Consider the following 27,410-nt stretch of genomic DNA (forward strand, 5'->3'; position numbering starts at 1 on the left):
ATGCATGTAGGAAATATCATATGTACCCCATTAATGTCTACAACAATTATGTAACAACAAAGAAAAGATTTATAAATAGACATGTATTAATAGTCAATTTCTTTTGATTGCTGAGTATTTCCATTATGAGGATTTACTACAATTTGTTTATCCATTCACCAGCTGATGGATATTTGGATATTTCCAGGTTTCAGCAATTATGCATAAGGCTAAAATACATATTAAAAAATAGATGAATAAATTTTCTGTCTTCACATTTGTAGAGGGTAGGGCTCCAAATAAAAATCCAACAGCCAGTTAAATGTAATTTCAAATGAACAACAAAATGTTTGAGTAAGTATGTCTTAGGCAATATTTTTTTTCTAAATCCTAAAAGAGGGTGAATTCACATTTTCAATATCCATCTCATCTCATGGAGAAATAACGACTCTCTAGAAAGATATGCTTCTTCCTTAAAAAAGGACTGTGTCAACATGAGATACAGTGCAGTCCACTCTCTGAGTAACAGGTGCTTCAAATGAGCTACACAGGCCTTTGTTGGTGGACAGAGATAATAAACTGAACTTAGTAGTTGCTATAATCATTTATGAGGTTTTTGCTATGAACAGTTCTGTAGATCCAAACTTTTGTTACTTGTATCAAACAGGAGAATCACCTTGTCCCAGGCATATTATTCCGATAGTGGTATACTATAAAATAATATGCTAACATGGAGACCTGGTAATTGCATGCATATTTAGTGACATCTGGGAGAAAATTCAGAAAACATTACTGTCAGTGAATTTTCAAGTATTGGCTGTTTGTAATTCAGCTATTTTAAGTTAAAATTATGGCCAAGGAATGTATGGGTACTTGGTGATTATTTTAGAGTTGGAGTCTACCCCCAGTATGTCTATTTTCCTTTCAATTGATGGTTCCTCTCAGAGTACATATACTGGGGCATGCAGTTAGGGGAGGCTGAGTCTCTAGTATGCTGATGACTAGACCATGATAGGGACACAATATTCTGACATAGATCTTTGTGATAGTTTGCTAACAGCCTCTTGTTCTTCTCGTGTCCCTATGTATTAGACTTTGTTCCCTTACCCATCCAGGAGGGAGTCTATTGATCTACACTTTGAATATGAAGTACCTGTGGCTGGCTTCCACTGATAGACTGTATGGAAAGTGAAATTGCGTGAGTTCTAGAGATTAGGCCTGGAGACCCCAGATGGCTTCTGCCCTTCTCCATCCATACCTGTGGCTGACCTGTCAAAAACATCTGTTCTGAAAAGGGACAGGCCTATGGCTGGGAACTTTCTGTTAGGAAAAGCTATAGTGGGAGGGCTCCAGGGATACAATATGGGAAAATCTGAGTGTTGACTCAGAAGTTTAGGCTACAGGGTGAAACACCACTTACATAGAAGGAGACCAGCCTTCTGAGTGGTTTTATTGAATACACTGAAGTAATCTTTCTCAAACATAGTACTGAGATGCTATTCCTTTACTTTAGATATTTCAATAACCAGATCCAATCCTGATATTTGCAAGGGTTTGGGACAAAAGAACAAACGTAAATCCACATAGATATGGATAAAAATAGAAAAGTTGCACAACAATTTAACAAACTCTAAACAGAATAAGTCATTTTGTAAGAAAGATGACTTCCTGTTGACAAAATCTAAACATACATGTAAAGCTAAGGTTTTTATATGAAGTCAGAGGGATAATAAAAACAGCTGAAGTGGGTTGTCTTCATGCATGTCTGAGTATTCTGATATAGTTCAATGAATTTAGGCTAAGAAAGTGAAAATACAAAATTTATAGCTTGTTAGATATTAATTCTGTAATATTAATCTTAGCAAAATCACTAATTGTGGTAGGTATTCTAATCAAAATGTTCACATATTAATAATTTGTTCAAGTGACAACAATGATATAAATTATAAATACTAAAAATGTACAAAATTAATTTTGGATATATTCTCATTAAAGATTTATGCTAAAGTAAATGTAAAAAATGATGATGATTTTTCATATCTTTTCAAAGAAGACTTTTCTCGAAGAAAGTTGAGGTTATCTATTATAATTAAAAGGCAAATAAATAAATTATAATGAGGGAATATCACAAAATTAAATAAGATATTTTTAAATAAAGCCTATACTCTCATAAAACAGTTTGGGAGCTGGGAAGTCGTAAGGAAGAGAAGCAAGTCACTGGGCCAAAAGTCCCACTCAACTGTTACGCACACAGAATAAGGTCCAGGTGAACCCAGGTATGCCCAGGTGTGCCCAGCCCCCAGTGGATCCCCCAGCTAAACGTAGCCTTCAGAAAGAGCATAGGCAAGATGAGCAAAAGAATCAATTGGCCAATAGACAGAACTGAAAGAAATACTCATATATTATCTGGAAACTGAGACAGTATCATTCTCACGTACACATGCAGAAAAGGTGCTCAGCATAAACGGCTTGCCCAGCATAATACAATCACTACAGGCAGGCACTATGATTTTAAACAAAATCTCTGTAATTCTTTGCCTTTTCTGCTGTATCTTAGGAAGCTTCAGAGAATCTTCAGAATATTAAGGAAAACTGTAATTGGATTTAGATGAACCCTTTGGCCCAAAGAGTTTATCTGTCAGATAAGGTCAATCCTTATTTTTAGATTCTCTGACTTTTGTAGAAAATTAAATGCAAATTTTTATTTGGCACTGAGTGTAGGAATGAATGTGTGTCAAATGAACTAAATCAGATGACATTAAGAAGTATTTAGCAAAAGGCTTGGAACTAACATAAATATTATTTCACTTTCTAGCTGCACACATATAGACCTGGCCAAAAATTAAAATTCATTACATTCAGTGAAACCATATGCATCTGGTTTATAAAACTTATTATCCAAGGCATAATTAATCAAGCATATTAAATTAACAGACAGATATTTGTTGAGCTCATATTGTGCAAGAGGCTCTGCGTTGGATGCTGTATCACATGTTCCATCTGAAAAAAACAGTGGATAACTTCTTTTCAATGGCTTAGATTTCTGGAACTATGTGGACATTTTACTTAGGTGTTAATGAATGAGAGCCTTAGATTAAATGTTGTGCATTTGCACAACCTTCAAGTATGTGCACATACTTGAAGGTATGTGAACCATTGGCCATCGATGTATCAAACAAAACATATTCCTGCTTTATATATTTTGCCCAGAAATGTATTGATAATACTATTTATCCATTTCAAATAGAACTTAAGAGGGACCTACATTTTATTTTATAGTGTTTAGTTATGTGAATATTTCTTTATTCTGTACATTTATTTATATTAAAAAATAAGTTTAAAAAGTATATATTTTCAGAAGCTAACATATTTAAGATCTGTGTATATCTTTTAAAATTATTATTGTATGAGCATTTATTTATATTATATAATATACTTTTATTTTTGTTTTGATTTTCTAGGGCTGCCATAAAGTGTCACAGACTGGAGAGCTTTTAAACAATAGAGAGTTAATTTCTCACAGTTCTGGAGGTTGAATGTCCAAGATCAACGTGTTGGCACGTTGGGTTTCTCCTGAGGCCTCTCTTTTTGGCTTGCAGATAGCTGTCATCTCTCTGTGTCCTCACGTGGTCTTTTCTTTGTGCATGCACATCCCTGGTGGCTGTTCGTGTGTCCAAATTTCCTCTTCTTACAAGGACATCAATCGGATAGGATTAGTGCCCACTCTAACAACCTCACTTAGCCTGACTCACCTCTTTAATGTCTGTCTGTCCACATGTAGTCACATTCTGAGGTTCTAAGGGTTAGGGCTTCAACATATAATTTTGGAGGGAACACAAAACTTTGAAAGGGACACAATATAACCCGTAGCAATTTTTATTATCTTATTTACAACAGAATATGTATATCCTTTTATATTATTATTAAAGGACACTTTATATATTCCTCTTTACATTATTCTAACATTTTACACTTACTTATTTGATTGTAACGATAACTAGCAGTTAATATTTAAAGCTTACCATCTGGTGTAACAATAATGATTTTATATTAATTATGACATTTAAACCTCGTGGTGACCATAAGAGCCAGCTACTGCTATTATTCCTATTGCACTGGTGAGAAAACTGAGATTAAGAGTTGTTTGTTGACTTGTAAAGTTACATGACTACTTAGTGGAGAGACCAGATTGTAGTCCAGGCCCTTTGCCTGCAAAGCAGTCCTGTGAAATCGGTATTGCGGGTACTATGTAATTTGTTGGGGGTTGCAGGGTATGAATTGTTCCCTTATCATATTTTGAATTCTTATATGGCAGGTCCATTCATTCATCTTTGATGCTAAAATTCTAGCATTTTAGCTCTGTGCCTGGCAAAGAGTTGGTGTTTAATACACTATTGACTTGATGTCAGTTAGTTTTAATCATCATTACTTTCTTTTGAGAAATAAAGAGATACTAGATAAGTAACCACGACGAATTCAACCGAGCATCCTAAAGTAGTTTAGCTACAGGGAGCATATAGCATATCAGTAAATATTTCATTGAACCTGAAAGCAGGGTGCTTCATAGATGTTTGAATCAAACCAAATCAAGACATTGAACTGTTTGCCTAAAGCCACCCAGTTAACTGGTGACAGATTTAAAAGCAAAACCAAACAAAAATACTAGGACTTTATTCCATTTCTGGTCCAGTTACTTTACTTTTACATCTAAATGCTCCATTTACAAGTGAAGTCACCTAGTAAAGTTTGTAGGATAGAGAAACCGATAGTGTGTACTATTTTTTAAAATGCTTGTTAGGGTTCCTTCAAAAAGAGAATCACAATTCATTGCTTTTCTTTTCTGGCAATCAGATATTTATTTAATAACTCAGAGCCAGGTTGAGATGAAAGCAATTTAGTGCTGTCTTTAGAATGGCCACAGCAGCATAATCTTTATTTTATATGATAAAAAGACTTGATTGGGCAAGCAATTAATATTATATGTGCCTGCATACTGTAAGATAGCGAATGCACCTGTGCTTGAAGGCTGTTTCACTGTAACACCTACCCATTGTGCTTTCACATTTTGGCCAGTTTCAGCTTTAGCGTTGAATGGAAAGCCCTGGGGTCTCAGTGTGCTTTCCATTAGAATCCAATTCATCTTTGTTTCCCTCCTTCAGCCATCTGGTTACTACTGTGAGTAAATGGGAATTGGGATGCTTTATCAAAGCACAGAATGATGAAATCCCAAGCACCTCAAATGGTTCCTAGCTTTTCTACTTAGAAATCACAAGCAATCCATTCCCTCTTTTTGCTCCTTTTCTCATAGTCATGCCGCATGTTATCTTAACAGACTTTCTTTGACTTTCTATCTTGCAAAAATAGGATAGAGGTAATTTCTTAAACACTTCTCATACTCAAATAATCACAGAGATGTTTCACTTAATCCTATGTAGGTAGCTTCAATTCACATATCCGTGTAAGATGTACACATTTATTCCTTTTTATTGAGTTTTATGCTGCATGCAATACTAACTGATTCTGCCACTCACCATGTATATCTTTTTAAATAAATAATTTTATTTCTTTACCGCTTAATTTGCTTATCTGCAATGTGGAGATAGTAAGTCTGAATTATTTCAGTGGTAACCTGGGAAAATAAATTAGTTTGGAAAGAATTTTGAGTTTTCCTGCTGAAAGATTTTATAATTGATATTGCTTTTATTTTCATCAATAGAATGCTGAACGTAATACGAAAAAAAAAAAAAAAAATTAAGCGAACAAGGTCCGAGCCTCATGCTCACCTCTTCAAGCATAATTCTGTTTCATCAAACTTGCCTCACATTCACTTCTGTATGTGATTGGACCCACAGAAAGCAGAGACTACACAAACTCATTACAATCAAATGGGACTTGAATTCTCTTGTCTAATGTCATAATAAGCAATTATGAGCATCTTCTCAGCATTCAAATCGGGTAATGGTGAAGCCCTAGAGAGGCATTAGATGCTGGCAGACTCTGGCTGATGGAATGTGCATATGCTCAATGGTTCCCTAAAGGCAGAATGGGGAGCTAGATGCCAGGGCAGATTGCCCTCAGTATTTAGGGTAGACACTACCTTCAATTATGACTTGTGTTTTATAATTGGGGCAGTTATAATAATATGTGTGTTCATTCTGGAGAACTCATTGTGGCAACAGAACGAACGGCATTTTCTATTTCCCATTTTCATTGGAGAATAGCAAATGAATTTCTTCTTTCAACTTCACATTTTCCCGAAGAAGTCTGGGAAAATATTGGTTGCTACTATATGTTATTATTTCATTTTAAGTTAAATCTCCTTTTGTTGACTCTGGGAAAGGTAGCAGATTTTGTATTATCGGTGGAACACTTTGCAGTGATAATTAGATAAATAAACACTTGCCACCCTAAGGAAGTAGTGCCTCTTAATTATTAGAAATTTTCCCTCCAAACAAATTAGTTACTAAATTGGAGTACTCTCTTCTGCTGAGCCTTTGCAGTAAAATATGATGTCCTCTGTCTTTTTTTCACAAAACCAGAAGACTGTTAAGGGATATTACTGCTTGTAACTATATGATTCAGTAAAATAATTATCAAGTGACATTTATACATATTGTAAAACTCTTTACATTGGAGATCTTTAGAAGAAAGTACCTTTCATACGTATCAGCCTAGATGGTACCAGAAACACAGAATGTTGGACCAACTTAAAGAGCTCCGAAAAAATATCAGTATTTTTTTATTTTAAGTGAAGAAAAACATAGAGAAATAGGGATATTCTGCAGGAATTATTGACATTATTTTTATATATGCATAATTTTCACTTTTTAGTTCCAAAAACTATTTAAAAGCATATAATACACATTGAAAAGTAAACTATTAAAGATACACTAAATGTGTGGACCAAGCCCTAAAGCTTCAATACTTAAAGATGTTCCATCTATTATGTGGTCCATTTCTCCACTGGCAAAATCAATGTAGTTATTTCATTTGTCTCAACAACCAAATTACTCTGATGCCTGGTTGGTCTGATCCATGATGGATCAGATTCCAGCATCAATTATTGGAATGGTTCACATTCTGATGTGGCTATCCCATGCAGATGTTGTCAAAGTACCCTGTGAACCAAAGCTCAGTGGCATCTCAAATAGATTCCCTTTGATGTATACAAATCAGAAATCCTTGCTGACTCTTCAGATCATCAAGGTAAGCTATTTTAAGAATGCTTTACCTAGCAATGACTATTTTCTCATTTTGTATATTACCTTATTCAGATATTATAGTCTCTCTAGGTTTACAAAGGCAGTTGCCAATAAAAGGAGTAGCAACCGTTTTTACAACACTTCCTGCCTTTATAAAATCAGTTGTAGGAAATTTAATAGCATGTGGACAGAGAAATGAATAAAAATACATAAGCAGTCCCAAACACATTACATTGAAATTATTTTTGAATTGCAAAAAAAGAGAAGGTTTGCTTTAGTTTCAAATTAGCACAGAATTCATGGTAACATTTATTTATGGAATTAGGCTTAAGAATTGGGTGTAAGGATAACAAATAAACTAATCAACAACAAACAATCAAGTAATGACGGGAGATTGGACAGAGTTAGAGAGTTGTCTGGAGCTCAGAGGGCCCTGCTTCACACATCAGCTTTCATAGTTCTGATTCCCTCTGTAATGACTCCAGCCCTCTGTTTCCATCTGATATCGAACGCTAGTAACGCTGAGAAAGAAGCAGGAAACAATGCTCCCAAGTGCGAGAAAGAGTGAGTTTTTTCATGCTTTTAACAATGTGACCTTAGGTATTGATTTATAGCCTGCCGCAGCACCCCAGAGCAAAAGGGAACATTGATAATTAAGTCAGTATCTGCACTTTCTAAAATAGTGCTGACTTGCCACAAAGAGAGCCCCTTTATTTTTCCTCTCTGTCTCCCAGTGAATGCAGATGCAGCCACTGACCTCTGACCTTTCTCCAAATTCTCTAGCTGCAGCTGTTATTTTTCTTTCTTGGGACCTTTAGCTGCTGATAGACCAGTAAGATTCCTTAAATTGTGTGTGCAACTTTCTTTTAAGCAAACATGAAACAATTTATACCTCAAGCTTTACTTACAAAATATATCTTTATTGAGCTGAGAATGAAATTAAATACTTTTACTTGGGCACCTATTAGAGATTTGCCAGATAAGAACCTATGCCCATTGACCATATTCAGAATGCACATTTTTTGGAAGAATTTTATGTTTAAATAGAACTTTCCATTGTGAAACTCCCAAGATTGTAAAGTGTATTGAGTCAGAAATATCTTTGTATTCCAGTAGAGTCATTACTGAAATAGGGCCACAAAAGGTAACAGCAATAAAACCAAATACCTTAAGGTATATAATATGGAAATTATATGCTAATATATGGTAATCTGAGTACCATGTTCAGGGGTCATAAAAATACTAAATACTACTAATTAAAGGTAGGTACATTGCTGTGTTTTATACTTCACAGCAATATGAGAGAGGTAGACTATTATGATAATTATAGCATTGCTTGCTTTGGGGAGCACATCCAAAATTTTAACACTATTTCTTATTCTGGTGCATTTGCCCATTTCACTGAATGGAATCACTTTTTCTGTTCTCTGCCCTAGGTCTTAGATTCATGAAGTTAGTGAAAAACTAAGTAACAAATTAAGTCTTTAGCCTCAAGGAAAACAAATACTTTTCTCCCTAGAAACTCCGGAAGTGTGGTACCCACCTAACACTCCTCTGAAAATAAGTGCACCCGACTGGAGTGATGGAGTTCAGAAGTCATCCACACTGAAAATCTGGGTAACAGGAGACAAGAATTCTCATTATACTTGGGAAATTCAAAAGCTATTTCTCCCAGAAATGCACTTCAGTATCGAGGATTTTTTTCTTATAGTAAACTCAACAGAATATAATTTTCTCTTTAATTCTAAAAAAAAAATCCTAAGGGAATGAAAACAAAAGCAACAGCATTCATAAAAGGACATAAAGTAAATGTGAAATCTACCTGCCTAAAAAATTCTGATTTTCCTTATTTAACTAAATAAGTTATGTGTGTATATTCAATATGTTAATAGGAATATATTCCTATAAAATGCTTTTGCCCCATTATACTAAATACATATTTTATCAGTAGATATTTACCTGAAAATTACCCAAATTAGGTGGAAAATGCACCTGAAATCAATTTACCAACTTATGAAATATATGTTGTAGTTTCCCACGGCTTCTGTAACACATTACCACAAACTTAGTAGCTTCAAATAACAACACATTTCTTGTCTCAGACATCACTTTGGAGGTCAGAAGTTCAGCACAGGTCTCACTGGCAAAACTCAAGGTGTCGGCAGGGCTTCAGTCCTTTCTAGAGGCCGTAGAGGATAATTCATGATCTTGTCTTCCCAGCTTCTAGGATCCACCTGTATTCCTGGGCTTGTGGCCCCTTCCTCTGTCTTCGAAGACAGCAAGAGCTGGTTGAGTTCCTTTCAGGGACTCTGACCTTCTCTTCAGCCTCTCTCTTTCACTTCTAAGGAACATAGTGATTACATTGTCTCCCCTAGATAATTTGAGATAATCTCCCTATTCTTAGAAATCAGGCGATTAGCAACCTTCATTCTATCTGCAATTTCCATGTGCCATGTGGTACAACATATTCACTTGTTGTGGGGATTAGGATATGGAAATTTTTGGAGGTAGGAGAAAGTGCATTATTCTGCCTGCCCCCCTGGCATATGTGTATCAGGAGTGGATTCAGATATGATCAAGCCATGTCCTACCTTCAATGATTTCATAGCCTATCTCAGGAAATGGACATGCAAACAAATACCTGTCATATAGTTTAATAAGTAGTAATAATAGAAGCATCCACATGGTCCACTGGTAAAGGAAGAAGTGCCAAATTTAACTTTGCTGACTTGTAAACAATTTAAAAGAAAACCAGAGAATTTACTGAAATTTTGAAGAATGATAAAATTTCTGCAAAGATGTCTGGTGGATGGAGATTCCAGGAAAAGATAAAATTACAAGGTACAGGACAGTAGTATGAGAAGCCCAGAGGTTGGAAAGTTGAGCAGAAGCAAGGATTGATAGTTCATTGTTTTTATATTGTGTTTGATAAGAAACCATGTATGGTTTTTGAACAGCATAGGTATCATATGCAGTATGTGTGTTAGGAAGTTTATATTACACTGACAATGCAGAGGGGAATTTATAGAGAAACTTATCTGGAATTGGACACCTTACCAAGGAGATGATTGCAATCCTCCAGGAAGAAAAGAATGGTACTGACCTAAACTAAGTCAGTGGCAGTGAGGATGGACGGGGAGAGAAGGATTTGAGAGCAATGGAAGGATTTGCTGAGTGCTTGGATATGGAACCTCAATGGGAAAATGAGTCAAGGATCCCTTCTGGTTCCTGCCTGGGGTAATTAGTTAGATCAAAATAGCATTAACCAGGATACGAGTTACAAGAGGATAAGTAGTGATGGAGAAAAAGAAAATTGTTTCATCCTGGATATAATGACTTCAAGTGCTTGTGGGAGGATGTTGAGAATCCATCTTTACAACAATGAAAGTGAAGAGATCTGGGCTATTTTGTTGATTTTAAGCTTAGAGAAACCCCCCAAATTGTAATCTTAGTCCAGTTGAATGAAGAGGTTGTTTGGGAACGAGATGACATGTACAGAAGGAGTCCATGAACCAGAATGGGAAAGGAGACATGGCACAGAGCACCATGAATGATATCACGAGGGAGAAAGCCAAGGAATGCACAAACATGTTAAGGATAACTAAAGCACTTTGTATTGTGTATTTAGAACAAAGAGAAGGTAGGTGAAGGCAGACTGTATATAATATTTTAAAATGAACGGAGAAAGCGAAATTTGTGGTGGTTTTTCTTCTTTCTTCAAGAGAATGATCCTCAAATTAAAAATGGGCATAACAAACATGGTAAAGAGGAAATTGGATCCAACGAGATCCAAAGAGAGAGATACTTAAATAACATCTGTTTGTTTTAACTGTGTTCCTGTCTTTAGACTGAGATTAGGGAGTCCAGGATACCAAAAAAATGTCCAGATGTTATCACAAGCATCATTACTCATAATCTCTGAGTAGTTATTGCATTAGGCCATTATTGCATTGCTACAAAGAAACACCTGAGACTGGATAATTTATGAAGAAAATAGGCTTAATCGGCTCATGGTTCTGCAGGCTGTGCAGGAAGTATAGTGACATCTGTTTCTGGGGAGGCTTCAGGAAGCTTCCAATCATGGCAGAAGGCAAAGGGGGACCAGGCTGTCATGTGGCAAAAGCAGGAACGAGAGAGAGACAGAGAACAAAGTGCCACACAGTTTTAAACAGCCAGATCTCATGAGAAGTCACTCACTATGGCAAAGACAGCATCAAGGGGATGATGCTTAAGCATTCATGAGAAATCCACCCCTATGATCCAATTACCTACCACCAGGCCCCACCTCCAATACTGGGGATTACAATTCAACATGAGATTTGTGTGGGGACACATATTCAAACTATATCAGTTATGAATGGGTGAAGTGCCAGAAGACTGGTGTCTACATGGTAAGGATGCAATCATCAGGAGGTTACAGGTTGGTAATCGTCTGCTTGACTCCTGACAAATTCTAGAATGGATTACTCAATTTTTAGTGTTAAGAAGATAGTCACAAGAAGGAGTTAACAAAAACACGTTAATAGGAATTCATTTCATTTATATTTTCATTTTTCAGGGAACAAAAGTTTAGGGAAAGCTAACAAATTGGAATAGGAACAAAATGAAATAAATATTTCAGTTTTGAAATAATAGGCCCAAATCAACATGTTGCAATATACAGGGCCAAATGTAAAATCTTATGCTTAGGTTTAAAAGAATCAAATCAACTACACCAGTTGGAAGATATTGAGGATCCAGCATTATAACAGTTAAAAGTTCTAGGCTATTTAGTTAATTGTAAGTTTCAAGAGGACATCTCAAATTGTAACCTAGTACAGACATGTGTCACCTCAAACAAGAAAGGTAACATCTGTAGCTCTCCTGGCAAAAGTCCCATTTTAAGGATTGAGTGGTCTTTTTTTGTACTGTATTTTAAGGGGGCAAAAACTAAAAGAAAGGAAACTCTCAGTATTTGGAAATCATGTCAAATGATTAGAAGTTGAAGGAGCTAATTATAATGTTTAGGCCAAAAGAGACATATTATGTCTTTGAGTATTTGAAGACATAATACGGGATTGGGTTTCTGATTATCTTTAGCTCTAGAAACTGAAACTACTACAATGAGGTTGTAGGAGAGAAAAAATATCGTTTGCTCTACCCATCCTAGGTTCATGGCTGAGATCCCTATAATAATAATTTGTATATATTATATATATTGATATATGTAATATGATATATATATATATCAACAGAGATTAACAAGATAAAAGCAGACAGATTTATTTACCATAATATTTACATGTCATGGGAACCTTCATAAGGAAATGAAGACCCAAAGAAACAGTTAAACCTGAGTATATTTTATAGCAGGTTTGATGGAGAGTAGAGAGTGGTGGAGAAATATGATAGGGTAAAGAGTACGGTTTAATAGTAACATATTGGGAGAAGCTTGGAGAGGCCCATGCATTCAGATTCTTCTGTGTCATCCATTCATCTTCAGAGATCAGATATAAGACTACGGTCCTTTGCTCGGGGTATAGGGAAGACATCTTTCACACAAAGGTCTTATGAACTCCTTCAGGGCAAGAGCAGAAAATCCTTCCTAGGTTTTATGACCCACATCAGGGAAGAAGGATAGGAAGTCAGAGAGTCCATCTGCTTCTGCCATTTTTCAGTATGTCACGGTGCCATATTTTGGCATAGTGTATCCTGAACTCCATTATGGTATAGTTAAACACAACATTAAAATAACTTTAAAAAAATAGATCTTCTCACGAAATTAATCAGCTGCCTGATGAGAAATATGGTTCTCAATAGCAATCCTCAAATACAAACTAAGTGACACCGTGTTAGGGATATTGAAAAGAAAGTGCCAACGTCAGGTAGGAGTTTGAAATACATCTGTTTTTCCTAAATTTTAAACTGTGAATATCCCTTTATATTAAAAAAAAAAAAAGAAAAAAAGATAGGCGTGGTAGCTCACGCCTGTAATCCCAGCACTTGGGGAGTTCGAAACCAGCCTGGCCAACATGGTGATACCCCATCTCTACTAAAAATGCAAAAATTAACTGGGTGTGGTGGCAACCATCTGTAATCCCAGCTACTCGGGAGGCTGAGGAAGGAGAATCGCTTGAACCCAGGAGGTGGAGGTTGCAGCGAGCCGAAATTGTGCTATTGCACTCCAGCCTGGGCAACAGAAGCAAGACTCCGTCTTAAAAACAAACAAACAAACACCACCCAAGTCTCTGTATACGACTACTTCTAGTATCCATTACATAAGAAAATACATAGAGCAATAGTAAAAAAAACACTTTATTTGGGTCCAGAACTATTGTCATATAAATATGCGTTGAAATGACTCAAAGGTATCTTTATACTTTTACGAAAATAGAATTCTCAAGACATATTTATTCCTCAGAAAATATCTGCTGTTTCTTTGAATTCACGACTCTCTGAAATAATTTTGTATTCTCAAATGTTCCCAGGGTCCATATTGAAAACTGAACAAGATAATAAAATTATGATTCACTAGGCCTGCATAGGGCCTGAGAATCTGCATTTGAACAGGCTCCAAGGTGGCTGATGCTGGAGATTTGCATCATATTTTGAGTGGCCATCAAGTATCTTCCAGGTTTAAAGTCTGTTTTATTGTGTCTCATTTTTATCCAAACCTAAAGATGATACTGTTTCCATTGATAATTTATAGCCTAGTCCATCCTGGCCTACTCCAAATCCTGACTATGCCATTTACTCAAGCTCTGTGATATTGAAAACATTCCCTAAAATTTCTGGTTGCTTCCTGAGATGGATATACAAGAATTAAATGAAATAATGTATATACTGTGCTGAGAGTAGTACCTGACATACAACATTCATTCAAAAGTTATGGCTATTGATAATTTCAATGGCAACATATGTAAAGCTGGTGATGAGAAATTAAATGGAATGAGAATACAGACATTTTCTCCCACAAAGCAATGTGTTTCCTGAGAAATTGCACATTAAAAAATAATAGAGTTTAGGGAAAGAGACCACTCCAATTAACCCTTGTAATGAAAGCACTAAAAAACAAACAACAAAAAAGATGATTATGATGTTATGATGACGCATACCTGGAGAGTTAATTTAGATGGCCCAGGCAGACAGCTCAGCATTGTTAAAAGCTGCCTCAGTGGATATTTAAAATCAGCAAAAGTGAATACAGTCAAAATATTGACAATCCTTTAATTAGAGCAGCATCGGTGGATGTGGAGAGGTCTGCAATAGTAAGGCTTCCCTTAAGATGGGCAAAAGAGTGAGCAACGTGAGATACCTGGAGTTCCGAGCCCTACAGTGGTGGCCTGGGCTCTTACATTCCTTCCAACATAATTGAAGAGACAGCTGAACTGAAGCATTGTGTTTCCTCCTGAAGATGATAATTCTACTCTTGCTATTTTACACCTCTCCTTGCCTCTGAGTGAGGAGGCCAGGAATCAAAATCAAATATACACCCACCTGACTCCTGCCTTTCACCAACATCATTCCCCATGACATTGCCATACTAATTACTAATTTTAGTTTCCAACACTTGCACTGCAGCAGAACAGAATGTCCTGGGTTTTGTAGTCTATGTCTTATCTGGAAGGCACTGAGAAGGAACATTTCCTCTAACCCTCTTGGATTCTCTGATATCCAGATGAATAGAAGATGATCTAGGTTATGATGGTGGAGAAAACCTTTGCAAACTCTTGAGGAATAAAAGCAAAGGGGCAACATAGCCAGAAGCAGAAGGTGTTGGTTAAATATCTCTCTTACATCCTCCATCTTATGGTGCTCTCCTCATAGCAGAAGACTGAACTCAGTTATGAAGCATTTTCTCCTAGTTTAAACCTATTCCTAAGTCACCTCTCCTCATCCCATGGTACAACTTCTGTAGACGATAGCAACGTTAACTGGGCAAGCAAGCATCTTCAAAGAGAGCTGAGAGGATCAGGTGCAACTTTTTGGTTGGCAACCTCATTCCTCTGGGAAGAAATGGATAAAAAAAATTCAAAGAGAGGCTGCAGTTCTTGGCCTGGTATCTGGGCTAACTGTAAGCTTTACGGCTTGGCCTTGATGTGTGTTTAAGCAGCAGCAGCCTGCAGTCTGGCACAAGGAGGATTTTTCCTCCACTTGTTTTATTATAAATAGTTTTCAAAAGCTCCTGTGGAACACAGACTGTGGCTTTGATCCGGCCAACTTCTTCAGTACTGACATTCCCATGGAAAACCCCAGCTCGGACCAGCTTCAGCCACTTTTACAATTCTCATTTAAATTCAGATTCCCCCTAATCTTAACAGGCAAGAGGCAGATGAAGAGAAAGAAAGCTAGATGCCTCTCATGTGTCCACACAGCCCTCAGATCAAACAGTTGCATCTAGGCAGCAGGGAGGGTGTAGAGATCCCAGAAGAAAATAGCAAAATACTGGATGTGGGCTGTGTACCTCCTAGACCAGGGCTTCTGACTGACACTAGGTTCACATCAAGTTGCAATATATTTATGAAAGCTCCCTTTAAGATCTCTGAATGTTTTATGCCATATTTTTGGTTAAAATAGAAATAAAAAGCTTGATGTGGTGTGCAGTATTTACAGAAAGAAGCATCATTTGCTTGGGTTCATTTTATGGGCATTCCTAAAAGTATACTGGTAGATTTTACTTTTTCCACCTCTATTCCCACAGCTTCCTCCAAGTTTACAATCAAAGATCATCCCTTGTTCTTGTTAATTTGAGGAATCTTACCAACCTAAAAGATGTAGGGAGATATTTGGAATTTATATGAAATGACAGAAGATTCACACTTTCTCAAGATGTTGTGCAGGAAATATACAATCCCTTTTCTGCCTTTCCTCTCTTGCCCCAGGGAAGAGGGTCTGATCTCCCATTTGCCTTCTTTGGTATACAACTTGGTTACTTCTGGTTTTACATTGAACCCTCCACCACCACCCCCAGCCCCAACACACGCCATTCTGAATTTGGTAATTTTTGATCACTGTGTATCTGCAGTAGAAGATTTCTTAGCTAACCACTTGAATAGAGTGACCTTGACTTATTCTGTGAACTCAGTGGACTCAGCTCCAGAATTTCCTCTAGTCTAGGCTCTCTGGTCTTTCCACCATGGCTGGGGCTGACTTTTATCTACCTTCTAGCTACTTCCTGCTTTGCTTTTGGAGAAAGAATATGGGATAGACTTTCTTGGCCAAAAATCCAATTTCTCCAGGAGAAAAGTTGACAAAGCACAAACTAACAATAAGTAGATTTTTATCACTGATCTTTGAGATACATCAGGAACACATTATGGTTTTCCAAGTTGCAGCTCATTTCATCCAAAATTCATAACTAAGAAAATATATATCATCCAGTGATCTGGGAAAGGATGATTCTACAACCTATTATTTTCTGAAATTATTCTTTCCTTTCTGCTTCCATTCCCTCTGCCTTAGATAAGGACCTTATTCTTAATTACTAACAACCTCTTAATTAGTCTCTTTACTGTCATTAGAAAATGATGTCAAAAATGTCACAATAGGAGACTGATAAGGCCTCTCTTGCTCCACTGTTTAAAATATTTCACTGCCTATCCAGCACTTACATCAGTGGTTCCTAAGGGACAGGGAACCAGAGAGAAACTTCAACAAGTTAATAAATGGCAAAATATGATTTAGAAAATTTTGGGTAGTGAAATCCCCTCCTGGAGGCTTCAAATGCATTCATTTGGAGCAGTAATGGCCTGAATAAACTAGTTCAATCCAGAATTCTCTTCATGTATTTAATCACGGAATTTCTTTTTCAAGTTTTACCTATTCAATATCTATAGTACTAGTTTCCACAGAGACGCTTTGGGTAACGCTTTCTAGAATAAAAGCCAAGCTGCTTAACTGATAGCAGGGGGCACATTGCGACGGGCTATTTTCAGTCTCCTTATTAGCCTGGCTTCCCACCCCTTGATGCCTTTCTCTATTATCTTCTACCTGAACAAGGCACACACCACAGTGCTGTAGTCCTCTGTGCCTTTGCAGTTGCCCATTCCTTTGCCTCGAGTCATTTTCCTCCCGTTGCTTGCCTGGTAAACTATCTTCCCCCATCTTTTCAAACCCAGAAGAGATGCCTCTCTCCAAGGAGGAGTCTTCACTGACTTGTCGAATAAAGGGAATCACTCCCTTCATCATTCTACACTATGCTTTGTTCACCTCATTTGCATTTTGGTTGTACTCATCATACTGGTTTGAAATTGTGTTTGTGGGTCTAATGGGTTTCAAAATTTATGAGAGATTTCATGGAAGAAATCTGTGTAATGAGTCTTGGGTTATGCGTGGAGCAAGGTAGGAGGTTAAATCCTGTTTGTAAAACAGGCAAATGGTCACGTTTCATATGGGAGTAACATCATCTGGATTCTGAACTTCTTTTTTTTTTTTTGGAAAGGGAGTCTTGCTCCGTTGCCCAGGCTGGAGTGCGGTGGCACGATCACGGCTCACTGCAAGCTCCGCCTCCCGGGTTCACGCCATTCTCCTGCCTCAGCCTCCCGAGTAGCTGGGACTACAGGCGCCCGCCACCTCGCCCGGCTAGTTTTTTTGTATTTTTAGTAGAGAGGGGGTTTCACCGTGTTAGCCAGGATGGTCTGGATCTCCTGACCTCGTGATCCGCCCGTCTCAGCCTCCCAAAGTGCTGGGATTACAGGCGTGAGCCACTGCGCCCAGCCTGGATTCTGAACTTCTGTTGGTGAAGATATCTTAGGTTAGATAACGCACATACATCAAGAAAAAGGCAAAAATGTTATCATAGGAAAATGAGATGTATGAGGTATGTGCATGTATATACATATAAATATATATCTACACATATCTGTGTCTACGTCTATAAATACGTAATACATACATATATAGTTTCAGTGTATAAAAAGGACACACACAGATGCACACACACACACACACACTTATGCTTAGTCCCTCACAAAAATAATTTTCCCCAGCCATGAGACACTGCTATTTAATTAAGGATTATTAGGAAATACAGGAGGAGAAACTTTACCAAGGGCACTGAAACACATAGGTGGTTATAGAAATAAAACCTTGGTATTTTTATTCTTTACACATAACCTTCGCTTCTATGGTCTCATCCAAACAACAGACCTGCAGCATCCTACACAGACTTCTATTTATCTACTTGGGCTGAGCTGACCCCACTGGAAATCGAACATTGCTGCAGATATTGATCCAGGCACATGGACACTGGCAGGGCTCCCTTTGTGTGAAATTTACAGAAGGGCCTGCTAGAAAGGAGGGAATTCTAAGTACAGAAGCAGCCACGAGACTGCTGCTTCCCTCATAGGTCTGATAGAAAGAAATCTGCGATCACTTCTATCTGGGCAAGGGACTAGCACCACTGTGGTGCCTCACTGTGTATTGTGCTGAGCATGGCTTGGCTGTCCTGTTCACCCCTCTCATTCCTCTAGCTCCTCCATCTTGCTCTGACTCTTAATGTAATGTGACCAGTTAGTCATGACCTTCACATGCTGCAGTGGTGCCCTGTTCTCCCTCTGCTCTGTGTCTCTGGCCTTAAGCTGTAGTGAACTCACTAAGCACGAGACTCCCCTTTAAAACATCTAACTGAAAGGAGTGTTGTTTGCTTTCTGGCCCTCAAACACCAAGGCACTGTTGTGCTCCTTAAAATTGTAAATTATGTCTGTTTAAGAAAATGTCAGCGTTTTTTAAAACAGAATAACAGTGCTGGAAAAGACTTGGCTGTGCAATTTGTTACCAAAGTTTCATGCAAGAAAAATGATGCATTCATCATTATGAGCACAGTCAAGGGTTCTAATGACTTGGGCACAATGCCTCTTCAGTTCTTTTAAGGAAAATGATGAACTTTTTTCTTTCTCCTCAGCAAGTTATCTGAGTAATGTAAAAGCTCATAAACTAAGATTCAGGGAGACACTGTCAATGAGGCACTATACTTAACAACAATTAAAACGTAAGACACATCTTGTGTAATTAAATTGATTTTTTTCTGCCAGAAACAAGACCTTTTTGGGTAATGATTGCTTTGGTTGTCTAAAATTGTATGTATTGAGGCAGCGGTGGAAGAGATCTGTTGTTACATTTATTTATACATCACTTCATGTGTCTTCAAAATCCAATTCCTAAATAGGCCAGTAGGATGATTTTTGAGTAGGGAAGGGTAAATAGTAGCTATGGATGATCAGTACAATCGACGTTGAGTCACTGCACTTGGAAACATATTATTTAGCTACTTAGAATTTCAGTTCTGCAAGTGGACTCGCAGGTTTAGAAAGGCAAGGGTGAAAGTGGTAGCAAATGGGGCCAGGCCTCTGATTTTGATGGGTTCTCTGGGAACTAAAGTTGGGACCTGGGGAAGGTCTTAACTTACCCACGCATTCTCCAGCGTCACACAAGCATGACATTGTCACACTTTTTGTGTGTCTGAAATACGTTAAGGTCTGTAAATAAAATGCTTCACTTTTTATATTAAAAATTGCCTTTTAAGGATAGGTGTAACACCACACCCTCAAAAACCACAGTGTCTTTTTGACCCCTGGGTAATTGTATTAAACGGGAATATTTACCTGAATTTTCCTTACTTGGCCTCCATTCAGGTTAAGCAGCTGTTGGAATGAATACAAAGGGACTTGCCTGACTTTCTAGTAATAACCTTCATTTTTTTTCCTCGTGGTTCGAACACATTATTTAGTGGATTGAGTTTTACCTTTTCCTGCAGTGGGAGTAGCTGCTTTTCTGTTAAATATTACTGGGTTTTATGAAGAGATATTAAGAGAAACCTTTGCCATATGGCAATTTCAAAGAAAGAAGGAAGAAAAAAAGAGAGCTATGTTTGCTTTTATTTTTACCTGATGTTTGAAAAGCTAAACGTAACCCAGAGGAGAGTAGGCCAGGGGTTTTTTTGTCAGTGGGTGGAACGTATTTGCTGTGAAATGTGATGGAATGTTTACTGAGCTATTTTCTTCAAAAATCAAAATGTTCCTGCTCTCATATCCAGTTTACACAGCAGTAGCCTTTTTAAAAATGTTGCCTCCGTTATGGGCAGGCAGGCTTCGTATTGCTGTCTTTGGAAGTAATGGCCCAAGGTTGTGCCTGGCTACACTCACACTGTTGGGCAAAAGCGCAGACAGATACGCTCCATTTCCAAGCATGTGGGAGCTGAGTTCCATCTCTTTCTGGTATTTACTAAAGACATATCTAATGGATGGGAGGAAATCTAATCCTGACAGAATGTTTTCTTGCTGTCTAGGTTAACATGTATGTTTCTATGCCTGACTCTCAACCTTGGGCCTGTACCTTTGCAATCACATGGCCCTGGATGAATGAGGAAGGGTGGCATGTGAATAGAAACTGGACCAGGGAGACCACCAAGGAATGGTGTGCACTCAAGCAAGGTCCTCATTCTCTTTGAGTCTCTAGATTCTGTTAGATGAAAGCAAATTAGGACAGTTATTTATTTGTAATAATTCTATGCATACAGAAAGAGATGGAATTTAATATAATAAAATCATAGCAGTGGTGATGTTAATGGAGTGGGATTTTAGGAGAATCTGGTCTTCCATGTCTCTGGATTTTCTGTAATTTTCCCTAAACACACACATGCATACATGCACACACTAGTGACAACAGCAACATTAAAAGGCTTTTGGGCAGGTCTTCACAATGAATAATTCATATTATTTACCTTCGTATGCACCAATAGTCTTCAGTCAAAAAATAAAATACATACAAAGTATATATACTCTATCATACTCCTTCATGGATTGTTTTGAAATTAAATGATTAAGCAAACGTGCTTAATATCTTATAGCTTATTTTATAGGTATTGTTATTTTGGAAATTATATTACCATTATTATATTGCTATCCTAAGAATCTAGTTTATCACAAACATACAGATACACATATATAATTTTTACATATTTATCATGTATCTCTCTATATAGATATATATCTATATATATATCTATGGAGAGAGATCTATATATCTATATAGATATAGTAATTTGAACATTATTTGGGGTATTACATTTTTATTCATTTGGTGAGGGAATGTTAGTTAAAACTTTATTTTGGAAATGTAAAGATGAACTGTTTTGGAGGCTAGTTTTAAAAATTAAAAACAGTGTGTTTTTAAACAACAACAACAACAAAAGACCAGATCTTTATGTTGTCTTAGTTACTACTGTAGTTTTAAAACTTCCGTGTTTTCCAACTCTGTGATTTTCTCTCTTTTCTCTCTTTGAAATTCACTTTAGATGTCTGAGTGCTTTTTTCTTTTTCTTTTTTAATTTTTTTGACAGAATCTTGCTCTGTTGCCCAGGTTGGAGTGCAGTGGTGCAATCTTGGCTCCCTGCAACCTCCGCCTACTGGCTTCAAGTGATTCTCCTGCCTCAGCCTCCCGACTTTTTTTTTCCCCCCAGTGGATCCTGCATTAGGAAACCACCAACTTATTGTAACTTTTAGTTAATTATAAAAAGATAACTTTGTCACTGTTCAATCTTATAAAACAATGAAACCAAGTATAAAGTATTATAAGTAAATTGCTTTTCTGCGATTTCTCTTTTCAGAATTGACTGTGGCTCCATCGTTTGTTGTAATTAATTAAGCCATGTTCATTTGGACTTTTGATCAAAGTTAGCTAAATGTATTTATTTTATTCTATATTTGACCAAAAGTTTGTTAGTAATAGCATTATCTAGATTTTAGAGATAGTAATAAAAACTGGTAAAAATACTAAGTGGGAAAGTGCACTGTTGTAGCTTATCAGTGTTAGAGCTTGAAAATACCTAAAAAACTGAATGCAGACAGAAAGAAAAACCAAGAGCACTAAATCCGGAGGGTTGCATACAAGCAGTATAAATTACCAGAAGAAACACTAAGTCAAGCTGAGGGAGCATGAATTCCTATGCCTGCTTTGGAATTCCCATGTGGATTTAGGTGAGCTGCCCCTACGCCTCAGTGGCCTTTATTCTTAAATAGAAGGGCCAAAACAGTTCTGTAGGAAGTACCAATAGAAGGGAGTGTATGTCCTGTGCACACTTAATTTTTGAACTATAGAAGCTCTATTTTTGTATGTTTTATATATTCCTGTCTTGTGTACAGTTCAGTTTGCAGTGAGGTAAGTGTTCTGTTTAAAAACTATTAATGTATACATATTTCTCTCTAAGTAATCACTGAGACAGGCTTGCCTCCTCTAATACATGATTTAGGATACTCATCGTGTAGAGAAATCCTCATATCTGGAACAATGTGGAGAATAAGTGTATGAATAGTGAAAATGATCCATTTAGTCAAATATGTGTTGGTATCTACTACATGATAGAAAACTGAGGTCATAAAACAGCAGATCTTAAAAGGAAGTTCTAGATTGGAATTAGGAAACCTAGAATTCAGTTGGGTCTAACCACACTAGCCCTGTCACCTCAACAAGTCAAATTTCTAGAGTTAGCTTATTATCTGATTTTCTGAACATATACCTTGTCAAATGTTGCTTTGGTTTCTAAGTGCCCACCTAGCCATTCCCTCTTATAGCACCCCAAATATACTAAAACTTCTTTTTTTTTTTTTTTTTTTTTTTCTGAGCCAGAGTCTCGCTTTCTTGCCCAGGCTGGAATGCAGTGGCATGATTAGGACTCACTGTCACCTTGAATCCTGGGCTCAAGTGATCCTCCCACCTTGGCCTCCCAAAGTGCTGGATTTTCAGGTGTGCACCACTAAGCCCAGCCTCAGACTTACTTCTGATAATGTAACTCTGACTATACTAATTCGAGTTAATTACCCTATGATTTTAGACTTTAGTTTTCTAAAAACTCCTTTCCAGCAAATTTTTTACTCCTAACTTGTGCTTGTTGTGTCTATCATTAAAGTATTATTGCCTTACTCCTAACCTGGGAAGCTCTCAGCTCCTCTAAAACACAACTTTGGGGCCGGGCACGGTGGCTCACACCTGTAATCTCAGCACTTTGGGAGGCCGAGGTGGGAGGATCACGATGTCAGGAGATCGAGACCATCCTGCTAAAACGGTGAAACCCCGTCTCTACGAAAAATACAAAAAATTAGCCGGGCGTGGTGGCGGCGCCTGTAGTCCCCGCTAGTTGGGAGGCTGAGGCAGGAGAATGGCGTGAACCCGGGAGGTGGAGCTTGCAGTGAGCCGAGATCGCTACACTGCACTCCAGCCTGGGCGACAGAGCGAGACTCCGTCTCAAAAAAACAAAAAACAAAAAACAAAAACAAAAAACACCACAACTTTGGGAAGGAAATGCTTGCATCCACTTGCATCTCCTTTTCCATGAATTACTTGAACAAATATTTGTCCACGGCAGGAGGGATTGAGCACGGCGGGATGGATTTGCAGAGTGTCTATTAATAACTGTGATGAAGGGACAAAAGGGGAAAAAGAGACTGACAAGTAATGATCACAAAAAAAGAAAACAGAAATTTCCGAGTAGAGATACAACACGTTTCCCGACCTTCACAGAGGAATTTAAGTTTATGTCATTATAAAGCTCTGAAGATATTTCAATGATTATGGTGGATAAAATGGAACTCTTAAATGGTCATACAGGTATGTAGCAGTTCATACTTAACGTTAGCGGAGTATTATAGAGTATTATAAAAGTTAAAACCTGAGGTCATCTTTGCTAGATGATTTCTATGTCAATGAAAACTCAGATGTATAAACCAAAAAGATTGCATCATCCTTCTCAAATTCTTATATTTATAAAAACTTGTGCTAAAATTTCATTATCGCCAAGGTTTCTATCCTAATAAAAGAAGAACAACTCACACTAGAAAGATACCTATGCCAATCAGTGGGCAGGAATACACTATGCAATTTCAGGTCTCTAAGATGACAAATCAAAATAAATTACCCCAATTAAGGCAGACAATTGCACGAGGACCTGACCTGGCCGGTGGTCCTATCCACTCCCTTTTTGGTAGGTTTTTGTTTGTTCATCCTCAATATAAGTGACCAGTTCTTACAAGTTTATATTCGAATAAGCGTTCAGAAGTAAATAAATGCATCTATTCATTCCGTCAAGTAAAGTAATCCAATTTTCCTAGTGTATGCACATGTGTTAGTGGTTTCCTAATATATATATATTTCTTTTTTAGAAATACATGTGCTGTGGCTTCAAGGGTGGAAAATTTTACACACTTATATAAGTGAGGAGGTTTACTTGTAACCCTTTTGCATGTGTTTTGGAGAAAATCTCTTTAAGAAAATAAATATTGCTTTAGCACCTAGAAATACATATAAAATACTGTGTTTACATCTCTCTCTTCCAGACCCTCCAAACAGTAGTATCAGGTCATTGGTTCTTTTGGTGCCTCGTTTTGGCACTGTGTTTATTCTAAAACGTATTCTAGAAAACACCAAGTAGGTATGCCAGTTATGACCTTCCAAATACATTCCACTTCTCAGCATGCTAGAATATATTTAAAACAGATTATATTTTCCTTCTGTGTTTCAGTTTTCACAGTTAATAAGACAGGCATTTCCATGGCTGACTTGCTGTTTTCATGGATAGCAAATATTCTGATTAGTATTCCAGATGCCAAGTTTACCAAATTTTATTCAGAATAGAAAATGCCATAGAAATTAAAGGTTTTGCCTCTTACTGTTTAAAGTTAAAACATCAAAATAATAATATATAGCTGATATTCATGATTGTTCTGGTAATTGGTGTTTCTAATGAAGTATCCCTTGAACCAATGTGTCTTGAAAAATACTCATGTGATGTAGAAGCTGCTGAGTTCAAAAAATAACTCCTAGCACTAATCTTATATTTAAAACTTTTAAATACAATCTTACTTTGGATCCGAGAGATGACAAGGAGATTTGGAACAATGACTCTCCTGTTGTTTCAGTCCTTATGACCTAAACTTCTTTGCCATCCTATCATATACAACTAACCTTTTAATACCCTCTCCAAGTGGGAAATAGTTGAAGGTAAGGTTGTGTATGTTTTTCCAATTATTCTTAGGAAACTAACATGATGAGTTGAAGGTAATGTAAGTTTTTCCAATTATTCTTGGGAAACTAACATGATGAGTTGAGTTTCGGTACAAGATCTACTATAACTTCCTAACCTCTTTTTTTCACAGGGAAAATACACCCAGTGTTTCAAAAAAAAAAAAAAAAAGGATGCTTGGGCATTTTTTTCCCTCATTTTGATTCATCATATGTTTTATGATGTTATGATATTAAACATGGTGTTGTAATAAATAGGATCAATAAAAGTCAATAAGTGATTGGATGGGAAGTGGAGGAAAATGTAGATGTCATGTGGCAGTGATGATGGAATTAGATATGTCCAAGAGGGATGATAATGCAACTTGGGGGTCACATGAATTTGTCATAATTTCCAAAGATCAGCCAAAAACTATAAAAATGATCCTTTTGAATTTTAAATATTGTATTCTTCATAAAATGTGGGATAATTTCACTGTTACATGGGCTGAGAGGTTTATTTATTAAGCCTAAAAGTTTCATTCTTAATTAGTTTAATGATAACATTTTGGGTTGAATGCACTCTAACCTTTATTTTGAAAGCACCTGCAACTAGAGGAATAACCTGAAATTACGTAGATAATATAATGGGTGTGTAAATTGAGCTATTTTTCAGATCTGATGAATTTTTCTTTCTCTATTGAGAATTTTCCAGAAAGAAATACGTTTCAGTCAGTCTGGCACACAATATAGCTAGCACCATGTTCCTGTCTCATACTTAAGGTCAGTTTGATAGAGGATGTGAGAATGCATAGCTGATTGGCCAGCTCTACTGCCACCCAGTTAATGCTTCACAATGGGTGCTGGGTTTAGCAATCTTCCTGGGTATCGTTCTGTCTAGATCCTTATCTCAGGCAGGTTTATAGTTGGAAGACTCTCTAAAACTTCTTGAGAATTATTTATTCATGATCTCTGGTGGCTATAATTTCAGTTTAAATCCAGAGCAAAGAATCAGCATGATGCTATCTTCTTTCTTAAATTGAAGAAGTTCAATAAATTGAAGAGAAAGTAAATTGCCATTAGCAAGGAAATTCACAGTTTTTTTAAAAAAATGCATGTCTGTAAGGATCCAGTGGCCCAATATGCCTTCAAAAAGTAAGAACTCTTCTTAAAGGCAGAATCAGGTTCATGACCTAAGAATCTGCCTTCTTATACTACATTAAAGAGAAGAAAGAAAAGAAGGAAGGAAAAAGGAAAGAATTTTATCAGGCCAAGAATTTCCTTCTTCTTTCCTTCCATTTAATGTAGTATAAGAAGACAGATTCTTAGGAAAGACAAAAAGAAAAACTGAAAGAAGGAAGAAAAGAATGAAGACAAAAGGAAGAAATAAAGACAGAGAGTAATTAAGAATAAGCTACTTTTTGAAAGTTATCAAATAAGTTAATTATAAAAGCAAAATAAAAGTCCAGATCTACTCACATTTACATAAATTAGCATTAAGTTCTTTGTCAGTCATTTGTTAGTTGTCATTCATTCGTTCTTCCAGGCTTGTGCTAAGAGCTGGAAGAATGATAGAAAAGACTCTTATTGTATAAGGCAATGGTTTAAAACCATGGGACAAACCCTACCCTTGAATACTTGACTGTCAGCAAAGTGACCTCCACAAAGTGCCATCCAGTTTCCATTCCCCTTCCAGCTTCTTTGATGTTTCCGGGAACTGATAGAGTATGCCTTCTGCATTTAATATTTATAAATTGGTTAAATGTCTCAGACTTTGGTCTAAGCCATATAACATAGGGCAAAGAATGAAAGAGGTTAGTCAGATCAGAGAGAAAAGCAGAGAGAGAAAGGGTCTCAACAGAGCTGTAGTTATTTTCTGTAACCAACTGGCCCTCGAAAACAACTGACATCCTTAGTCAGATGCTAAGCATGTGATGTGGAATGGCCATGGCTGGCACCCTTCACAGAGGATCGTGCGTCTCCACTGTGCAGGTGTTTCTGCTCCTGGAGGCCTGCCAACCAGCAACCTGATTCTCTGAAGGGATCACACACAGTTGCTTCTTAGTTAAAACGGGACACTTAAGCAAACACAGGATCCACTGTTGTTAAATTTAGTTGCTCTTGTTACCTTTCATTCTCTGGTTGTAAATGAGAGAAGCAGATGCTGGCAATGCAGGCTTTACAATTCTTGTTTTTCTACTCATTTAAATTGGCACCCACAGCTTCTACACAGAGACTACACAGCTCTGAAATGACGCA

At 37.1% G+C, this 27,410-nt stretch overlaps 1 long non-coding RNA gene across 2 annotated transcripts in view; it reads right to left on the minus strand.

Moving 5' to 3' along the window:
- LOC112623449 overlaps window positions 1–26,983 on the minus strand; it is a 74,873-nt gene extending 47,890 nt beyond the window's left edge. Inside the window, exon 1 of one of the 2 annotated variants that reach the window (XR_003119139.1) lies at window positions 26,780–26,977. This is a non-coding gene — a long non-coding RNA (uncharacterized LOC112623449). Of the gene's footprint in view, window positions 1–26,779 lie in introns of both variants that reach the window. The other variant, XR_003119140.1, reaches the window with a different exon arrangement.
- Window positions 26,984–27,410: the final 427 nt, after the last annotated feature.

The sequence above is a fragment of the Theropithecus gelada genome, chromosome 4, assembly GCF_003255815.1.
Source record: "Theropithecus gelada isolate Dixy chromosome 4, Tgel_1.0, whole genome shotgun sequence".
Classification (NCBI taxonomy): Eukaryota; Metazoa; Chordata; class Mammalia; order Primates; family Cercopithecidae; genus Theropithecus; species Theropithecus gelada.